The sequence below is a fragment of the Eupeodes corollae genome, chromosome 1, assembly GCF_945859685.1.
Source record: "Eupeodes corollae chromosome 1, idEupCoro1.1, whole genome shotgun sequence".
NCBI lineage: Eukaryota > Metazoa > Arthropoda > Insecta > Diptera > Syrphidae > Eupeodes > Eupeodes corollae.
Window position 1 is genome coordinate 174,544,892 of NC_079147.1, and position 10,488 is coordinate 174,555,379.

The following is a 10,488-nucleotide window of genomic DNA, read 5'->3' on the forward strand; positions in this document are numbered from 1 at the left end:
AATATCCTTTCAAAAACTAGAAATTTAGGCTTCAAACTTATTTTATCTTATAAGGAATATTGTTTTCAACATTTCGAAAAATTTTGAGAAAAATCGAATTGACAGTGACAAAATGAATAAAAGTTGGTAAAAATTCGTTTTCGACTCAAATATCTTTTCAAAACTTTGAGATATTGGCTTTGATTTACTTTAATCTTTCAAAAAATATTGTTGTCAACATTGAGTTTAAGTTTGAAAAAAATTGAATTCACAGTTTTTTTACAAAAAATAAAAACCTAAAAAAAATATGTATAAAAGTTGGTAAAAATTGATTTTCGACTCAAATATCTTTTCCAAACTTTGAGATAATAGCTTGTTATTAATTTTTACTTATAAGAAATATTGTGTTCAACATTAAGACAAATTTTGAGAAATATCGAATTTACAGTTTTTTTTACAAAAAATAAAAACCTAAAACAAAATGTATAAAAGTTATTAAAAATTGATTTTCGACTCAAATATCATTCCAAAAATTGTAGATATTGGCTTTTAACAACTTTTATCTTTCAACAAAATTGTTGTCAACATTCGGTAAAATTTTGAAAAAAAAACGAATTGACAGTTTTTGTACAAAAAATTAAAAACCTAAAAAAAATTTACCAAAAGTTGGTAAAAATTGATTTTTGACTCAAATATCTTTTCAAAAATTTGAAATATTGGCTTCAAACTAATTTTATCTTATAAGAAATATTGTTTTCAATATTCGATCAAATTTTGAAAAAATTCGAATTGACAGTGTTTTTACAAAAAATAAAACTCTAAAAAAACAATTATAATATTTGGTAAAAATTTACTTTCAATTTAAATAGCTTTTCAAAAATTAAAAATATTGGCTTCAAACATATTTTATTTCACAGAAAATATTGTTTTCGATATTCAAATTTTTATATAAAAATCCAACAGTCCGTTTTTTCATTAACAAAAATCTACAAAAAATAGTACGCAAATTTGGTAAAAATTGATACGAGTACATATAGACAAACTTTTAAGCAAGACAAATCGACAGACGGGATGGGAAGTTATCAGTGTGGGTCGCATCCCAGCCTCTTTTTTTTATATATAATAAAATACATTTGTATATATATACAAAGAAAATACTAATTTTGTTTACAAAGGGAAAAGAAAGGGAACAACATTTTTTTACGAAATTTAAATGTAAAATGTTCATATATTTATAAGCTTTTTATTTAGTGCTTATACCAAAAATATTTTTAAGACAAAATTTCAAATGATTTTTGAAAAAAATAGGTTAATCTAGATTTTTGACAAACAACATGGCATTTAAATTTTTGAGAAAAACTTATTTTGGAGGTACATTTTTAAATTTTAAAATATAGGCAATATTTTTAAACAGAATTTTTGGAAGAAATTATCAAGTTCTTGCGACCCAGTAGTGCATTTCATTTCTTTCAAAATTGGTTTTCTGTTGAATACAAAAGATCTTAAAAAATTAAATAAATCTACTTTTGAAGTGAATTTGCTTTGGATGAACTGAGATTCAAACACGAATTTCAATAATACAAATGTCCCAAAAAAGAAAGCGACACTTTTGTTAAACTAATGGCTAAGTGAAAAACATAATAAACGTTTTATATCTATTGATATAAAATCTTTGAAACGTGTAATTTGTGAGTACTACTAAACTCTTTTTCCCAACTTATTTGTTTACTTACCTTACCTTACTTTGTTTTAATTTAATTTTTTTAGAGAAATTATGTGCTTAAATGCAACTATTTCCTTAAATTCAATAACCAAACCTTTATGTCTCTACAATTTTTAAGTTTTGTTGACGACTTTATAAGATCCAAATACGAGTAAGCAGCTTGGTAACGATAGTAATAAGAGACTCCCGGAGTTCGATTAACCTACGTCAAAAAAAGCCCGACATTTTTACATATCAGATCCTCTCTCATTTTCTGGATTTTTAAAGTTTTGCAGCGTTCTTCGCATAAATAGAAATGAAAACAAGAAAAGTGTGTTTTGTTTTTGGAAAAACGTGCGCGAAATGCACCAAAAACCCTCTAAGCTGTTGTATTTTAGCTCTTAAATATGGCATATTTAGACAGCTGTTCGAATCTTGGAATGCTTTCATATGAGTCATCCAAATTAAATAGTTAGACCATAACTTGCTGGACAACAGTGTTCTAAATAATTTGATAACTAAAGTTGTCATTTTAGCAATTATTAAATTTTGTTATCATCCCTTACAAAACATTAAAGAACATTTTTAAGCGGTGACTAAAAACTCATCTAAGTGTGTGAAAAACCCCCCCCCCCCCCCCCTGATGAAAAGTCTTTATCCGCCCTTGGCTGATACTTCCTCAACCTGAGCAATGTGTTGGCTGTTTGTGGAGTTACATGATGCATTTTTATTTTCTAATAATCCTATTATACACTTATTACTATTTAAATCTAATAAATCGGTTTGTTTACAAAAAGTAATATCTTCGATTTGTTTACAATTATTAACTTCCCACAGGAAGTTATTGTAATGGGTCCGATTTGTCAAATTGAAAATTTTGACATTACTCGACGTTTCAAGGACCCTAGAGTCGAAATAAAAGATTTTTAGAAAGATGTCTGTGGGTGCGTGTGTACGTACGTTCGTACGTCCGTAATTTTTTTCGTCGTCCATAGCTCAAGAACCAGAAGAGACATCGACTTCAAATAAATTTTGTTATTTAGATAATAAGGCATAAAGATGCAGAAAGGGCTCTCAAGAAAATTGCGTGGATGGTTTTTTTACCATAGCAGTTTAAAAAAAAGGTGAAAATTTTGGTTAACCCTAAATATCTTACGAACCAAAAACGCTAGAGACTTGAATTAAATTTAATATAATAAACTGTAACGTGATCTCAAAGAAGTATATTTTTTGAAAAAAATCTATCTAACGTTTTTTTTATAAATCAAAAAAACTGATAAAAAAATTTGTCACCTCCTAAATTTAACGACTAACATATGATTTCATCTCCAAAACAATTTTGAGCAACGGAGAATAATGTTTTTGAAATCTGATAAAATTTTGAGAAAAATCGAATTGACAGTTTTTTTACAAAAAATAAAAACCTAAAAAAAAATTAATAAAAGTTGGTAAAAATTGATTTTCGACTCAAATATCTTTTCAAAACTTTGAGATATTGACTTTAATTTACTTTTATCTTTCAAAAAATATTATTATATTATTTAACATTCAGTAAAATTTTTAACACAATCGAGTCGACAATTTTTTTTATAAAAAAATAAAAACCGAACAAAAATTAACAAAAGTTGGTAAAAATTGAATATGGATTCAAATATCTTTTCAAAAACTTGAAAGTTAGACTTCAAACTTATTTTATCTTATAAGAAATATTGTTTTAAGCATTCTGAAAGATGTTGAGAAAAATCGAATTAACAGTTTTCTTACAAAAAATAAAAACCTTAAAAAAAAATTTATGAAAGTTGGTAAAAATTGATTTTCGACTTAAATATCTTTTCAAAAATTGTAGATATTGGCTCTTAACTACTTTTATCTTTCAAAAAATATTGTTGTTAACATTTAGTACAATTTTGAAAAAATCGAATTGATAGTTTTTGTACAAAAAATTAAATATTAAAAAAAAAATTTAACAAAAGTTGGTAAAAATTGATTTTCGACTCAAATATCTTTTCAAAACTATAAAATATTGGCTTCAAACTAATTTTATCTTATAGAAAATATTGTTTTCAACATTCGATAGAATTTTGAAGAAAATCGAATTGACGGTTTTTTACAAAAAATAAAACTCTAAAAAAAACAATACTAAAACTTGGTAAAAATTTACTTTGACTCAAATGGCTTTTCAAAAATTAAAAATATTGGCTTCAAACTTATTTTATTTCACAGAAAATATTGTTTTTGATATTCAGTAATTTTTATATAAAAATCCAACAGTCCGTTTTTTCATAAAAAATAAAATCTATAAAATAAAATAGTACGCAAATTTGGTAAAATTGATACTAGTACATATAGACAAAATTTTAAACAAGACAAATCGACAGACGGGATGGGAAGTTATCAGTGTGGGTCGCAACCCAGCCACTTTTTTATTATACCATACACCTTATTATGATTTCTTAACATATTTCTATGAGATATTTTATTTATTAGACCGTTTTCTTTTTCATTGGAATTACAACTAATTTTTCATTTATTTCTTTTTTTGTTTTTGGGATACTTATGATATAGAGTAAATTTTCTGAATTGGATGCAATTTTGACATCGGCAAATTTAATTGCTTGTTCTATATTTATAAATGGTATTGTTTATTTATCCATTTTATCTAATATAACATTTAATTCATTTCTTGACATAATGTTAGAATTCACAATATTTTGCTTAGCAAGTTCGATTGTATAAATAATGTTCGTTAATTCTTCTTTAATGAGTTTTATCTTAAATAGTAATATTACATTATTTTGATATTAAATGGCACTGCCTTTCTTTATAGTGTTAATAATTTCACTCGTTACATTAGTAAGTAAATTTATTCTTTTCTTGTACTCTTCATTTATTATTATCTGTTCGTTGTTGTTATGTATTACATTATTAACTTCCCATAGGAAGTTATTGTAATGGGTCCGATTTGTCAAATTGAAAATTTTGACATTTCTCGACGTTTCAAGGTCCCTAGAGTCGAAATAAAAGATTTTAAGAAAGATGTCTGTGCGTGCGTGTGTACGTACGTTTGTACATCCGTACGTCCGTACGTTCGCGACGTTTTTTTCGTCGTCCATAGCTCAAGAACCAGAAGAGATATCGACTTCAAATAAATTTTGTTATACAGATAATAAGGCAGAAAGATGCAGAAAGGGCTCTCAGGAAAATTGCGTGGGTGGTTTTTTTACCATAGCAGTTTGAAAAAAAGGTAAAAATTTTGGTTAACCCTAAATATCTTACGAACCAAAAACGCTAGAGACTTGAATTAAATTGTATATAATATATTGTAACATGATACCAAACAGGTATATTTTTTGAAAAAAAAAATCAATATAACGATTTTTTTTAAAAATCAATAAAACTAAAAAAAAAATTTGTCACCTCCAAAATTTTACGACTGAAATATGATTTCATCTCTAAAATAATTTTGTGCAACGAAGAATAATGTTTTTAACATCTGATAAAATTTTGAGAAAAATCTAATTGACAGTTTTTTTTATAAAAAATAAAAATCTAAAAAAAACATTACTCAAAGTTCGTAAAAATTGAATATCAATTCAAATATCTTTTCAAAAAATTGAAATTTAGGCTTCAAGCTTATTTTATCTTATAAGAAATATTGTTTTCAACATTTTAAAAAATGTTGAGAAAAATCGAATGGACAGATTTTTTACAAAAAATAAAAACCTAAAAAAAAAATTATAAAAGTTGGTAAAAATTGATTTTCGACTCGAATATCTTTTCAAAACTTTAAGATATTGGCTTTAATTTACCTTTATCTTTTAAAAAATCTTGTTGTCAACATTCAGATAAAGTTTGAAAAAAATCGAATTGACAGTATTTTTACAAAAAATAAAAACCTAAAAAAAATTTATAAAAGTTGGTAAAAATTGATTTTCGACTCAAATATCTTTTCAAAAATTTTAAATATTGGCTTCAAAGTAATTTTATCTCATAAGAAATACTGTTTTCAACATTTGGTAAAATTTTTAAAAAATCGAATTGACAGTTTTTTTTACAAAAAATTAAAAACCGAAAAAAAATTAACAAAAGTTGGTAAAAAATGATTTTCAACTCAAATATCTTTTAAAGACTTTGAGATAATAGCTTCTGACTAATTTTTTCTTATAAAAAAATATTGTTTTCAACATTAGGACAAATTTTGAGAAAAATTGAATTGACAGTTTTTTTACAAAAAATAAAACTCTAAAAAAAGAATACTACAACTTGCTAAAAATTTACTTTCGGCTCAAATAGCTTTTCAGAAATTAAAAATATTGGCTTCAAACTTATTTTATTTCACAAAAAATATTGTTTTTAATATTCAGTAATTTTTATATAAAAATCCAACAGTCTGTTTTTTCATAAAAAATAAAATCTACAACAAAATAGTACGCAAATTTGGCAAAAATTGATACGAATACATATAGACAAACTTTTAAGCAAGACAAATCGACATACGGGATGGGAAGTTATCAGTGTGGGTCGCATCCCAGCCTCTTTTTTATTTTATTTTTAAGAATGGTAAAATCATTGGGGTCGGGCTATCCCGCAATCCATTTCCATCCCTTTCCGATGAAGTCTAATTATCGTTTTGTTCTACTTACTTTAAGATTTTGGATGATATTTTGAATTTGTCCTATTTCGTAGTGGATAATTTGAAAATAAGGGTTAGTTTTTGGAATTTGTTTGAGAAAAACATTTTGTGCTTTCGAAACGAAGTTTTCGTATGGTGTCAGTTCGACTGTGTGGATAAACTTAAAGTTTCCTTCAGAGATTTTGGCCTTTCCGTTATTTAGGATAATGATGGGTGAGTTGGAATAGTCTAGGATGTTACGGTTCCTTGGATTGGTTTTATTAGGTATCTGTAGGATAAAGGAAAATTAATAGGGTTTGGATTCTGGCGAAAAGTTTGATTCTCAAGTTTCATACAAAGATGAAGGGCTTGAGGTAGATCAGAGGGCTCTCGAATGCCCAGGAGTCTAGGTAGGTCTACTTTAAGGCCTCGAATAAAGGTATCGAGTGCCTTTTCTCTGTTTGAATGCATTAAAAGCTTAAGTGCTTCTCCACTGACTTCCATAGCAGATATTTTATTTAAAATCAGTGAAAGGTGTTCATATACACTGAATGATAGAATTCTTGTACAGATTTATTGTCTTGTACCAATGATGTCATTCGGTACTCAAGCGTTCCTAGATTTCTCTTGTCTGCATAGTGCAGGGTCAAGCATCTTGAGATATTGTTCCAATTCAATGGAGTATTGTATGATTCTAGTATATGGTCGTCATGACCAACGATTTTGTTTCGAATGACATTAATAATGCCGAAGTATTTGGGAGATCCTCTAAGGGGTTCGTAAATTTTGAGGACCCTTTCTACGCTTTTTCGATATGAACTGAATTCTCCAGGTTGCCCTGAGAACCAGCGTAGACTTTGTACTATATCGGGAAGCTTGTTCATTTCACCAATGTTTGCTATCTGATCTTGGTTTATACCTTGATCGATGTCTGCAAACTGATCTGCATTGGGATTCATAATCGAGTAGATTAATTGTCTACCTTGGCTTGGCTTGAGTTATCATTGCTGATGTTAAGTTTTGTAAAGCAGGTGTAGCAACACCTGGTTGTTGTGGTTGATCATTCGGAGGAGCCATGATTAGGATTATTTAAAAATGTTCACTTCATATTAGTTTCACCAGAACAGCTTAGGATTAATTCAAATTTTTAATTTTTTTTTATGTTAACTGCTTCTTAATTAATTTGTTTTTTGGATTCACTTAATTTCTTATAATAATTTGCTTTTGGATTCACTTAATTTTTTTACAATAATTTGCTTTTGGATTTGCTTAATTTTTTATAAGAATAGTAGTATAAAAATTAAAATAGTTTCTTAAATACTAAGTCTTACTCTTATAGAACCAGGAACGTTATAACTTCCGCTGGTGCGAAAAACATTCGTCCTGTTTCGAGCCGCAGTGTTTCTATATGATCCTGATATGATCTGGTTCTTGTTGGCTATAGATGGCTAAGTTCTTGTTGGCTATAGATGGCTAAGTTCTTGACGTCAACTTATGTATTGACTTAACACACGCAGCGAGGTACTTAACGTCGTCTTACGCGAGCACTTAATGTCATCTTATGCGAGCCCCACGTTGGGCGAAAATTATATTTTCCTTAATTATTTTCTTTAAAAAAAATATGTTTATTCTTTAAGATTCAAACTTAAACTAAACTACAATTAAATTCTTAATTCTAAAATCGCCTATTGCCTCGATTGAGTATGCGGTGCATATCCGCTGTTGGCGACGCTAGGTCAGCAGAATTCATGACGCTCGTGTAAAACGTTGATCTAGTTGGTTTCCCACGCGAAGCTCTGCTTTCCAACTTATTTAGCGTTAACTTGCATACTCGTCAGTCGCCATGGCAGTCAGATTCTAAATTTTTTAAATATCTTATAATGTACTCAAAAAAGTTACTGGAACAATATACAAATAGAAGTTCGATTTAATAACTATCGTAAAAAAATATCGTCAAAAGTTACCCAACTTTTTTATAATCACCCATACATACCTATAATTTATAAAAAGGAACTTTTATTCAGTCAAATCTTATTCAATAGATCTTACATACCTATAAACTTATTTAATTAAAAAAAATAACAAAAGTTATAAAGTAGTTACCTGGTAATAAGTAGGTAGGTGTAACGAGTAAAAAAAAAAAACAAACTTAAACGTTACAAAAAAACATACAAATTCAAAAAATGTATGATTTACATACTAATTAATAAAGCGACAAATACATAAGTATTTAAAATGTTCTTAAATATAGTTTAAAAAAAAAAAACAAACATAAACGTTTAAAAAAAAACATAACAATTAGAAAATTTATTATTAACATACTAATTAAAAAGCAGACAAATACATAGGTATTTAAAATGTTCTTAAATATAGTTTTAAAAAATTTAAGTCTTTAATTAAGGTACCAATTATTTGAAAAATGGACATTAAAATTGAAGGTATCAATTATATTGCAATTTTAATTTGCACAACTATCACATACAAATTGTTCACTTTCAACTTCTTCAAAAATCTTCCCGGAAAATTGTGTGCATTTAAGATGAAACCATCTAATGCATGAATCACAGCCTAAGTTTTTTTCATCGTTGTCTTCCGTGTCAGAAATCAGTTCTATTTCACATTTGGAACATAGTATTTTACTGTTTTTTTATTTCTTTTTTCCATTTTGCTTTTTTAACCTGAAAAGGCTTTTGACGGATTGAATTAGTCGATTTTTCAATTTTTTCGGGGTAGTTAAAATGTCGACTAAATGCAGGACTTACTGACGTGGAAATTGACGGTTGGCACAGAGCTATAAGACAATTTCGAAGATTCAAACATTATCATTTTAATCAATGAATCATTTTTACAAGAATTATTTACCAGGTTGTTTTTCTTCGGCAACATTTGCCAAAAGCTAATTCAATAAAATTGATGATGCCGAGGAATGCCTTGATGAATGATCTAAAAAAAAAGATGTAAAATATAAAAATTTTAGATAATGCCTCTTAATATAATACCAATGGTTGCAGCTAAGACTTCTTCCTCGCTTTCATAGTTATTTGGCTTATTCTTTGATGGAGATTGTACGGAGTCTATCACTTTGGAACTTTTCTTTTGGAGTTCATTTGTTTCGGCAATGTTTGGAGCTAAAAATTCTTCTGCCTGCTGCAAAAGCTCCTCTACAGTCTTCTCTACAGTCTCCTCACTTTCTTCGATGTTCGGTGGTGGACAATCAGTTTCTTCAGAAACCAGCTTTTGCAATTCACCTGACGTATGTGCCAACTAGTGTTTCATTTGGCCCAGCTTGACTCAGGTGAGTTTGCTCCAGCTGTTCGATAATTTGAAGAAGGGCATCGAAATCAATATTTTTTTTTGCGATTTTTCGCCAAGGATAACACCTTTCTGGTTTCCGAAAAACTTAAATTGGTTAAGTTCACAATTTCTCTTTCAGTGGAGAGCATACCAATTTGGTTTTGAACACATTTCGAATAGTCGACTGCGTCCGGGTTGAAAGGATACAACCCACATTTCCGGAACGAATTTTGGATTATTTCAGTCCTATCTGACTTACTCAAAACCATTTCGAGAACTCAGCAAAAGTTCACTTTGGTTATAGCTTTATTCCTATTTTCAGGAATATTTTGCCACTCATGAACCGTCCGTTTATATTCGGTTTTTAAACCTTTAAACGCTCCAACATCAGCGGGCTGAATTATGTCGTTATTGCGACAGAATTCACTCAGTTGCATCGAAAGGTGTGACATGCACACAATTTTCCGGGAAGATTTTTGAAGAAGTTGAAAGTGAACAATTTGTATGTGATAGTTGTGCAAATTAAAATTGCAATATAATTGATACCTTCAATTTTAATGTCCATTTTTCAAATAATTGGTACCTTAATTAAAGACTTAAATTTTTTAAAACTATATTTAAGAACATTTTAAATACCTATGTATTTGTCTGCTTTTTAATTAGTATGTTAATAATAAATTTTCTAATTGTTATGTTTTTTTTTAAACGTTTATGTTTGTTTTTTTTTTTAAACTATATTTAAGAACATTTTAAATACTTATGTATTTGTCGCTTTATTAATTAGTATGTAAATCATACATTTTTTGAATTTGTATGTTTTTTTGTAACGTTTAAGTTTGTTTTTTTTTTTTACTCGTTACACCTACCTACTTATTACCAGGTAACTACTTTATAACTTTTG

The 10,488-nt window shown here is 28.0% G+C and overlaps 1 long non-coding RNA gene across 1 annotated transcript; it reads right to left on the minus strand.

Annotated features, from left to right (window-relative positions):
* Positions 1–8,382: 8,382 nt before the first annotated feature.
* Positions 8,383–9,510, minus strand: LOC129943169 (uncharacterized). Its single transcript, XR_008781176.1, has 3 exons — positions 9,293–9,510; positions 9,156–9,236; positions 8,383–9,084 (listed from the first exon to the last, which is right to left on the minus strand). It is a non-coding gene; the product is annotated as an uncharacterized LOC129943169 (long non-coding RNA).
* Between the last annotated feature and the right edge of the window lie 978 nt (positions 9,511–10,488).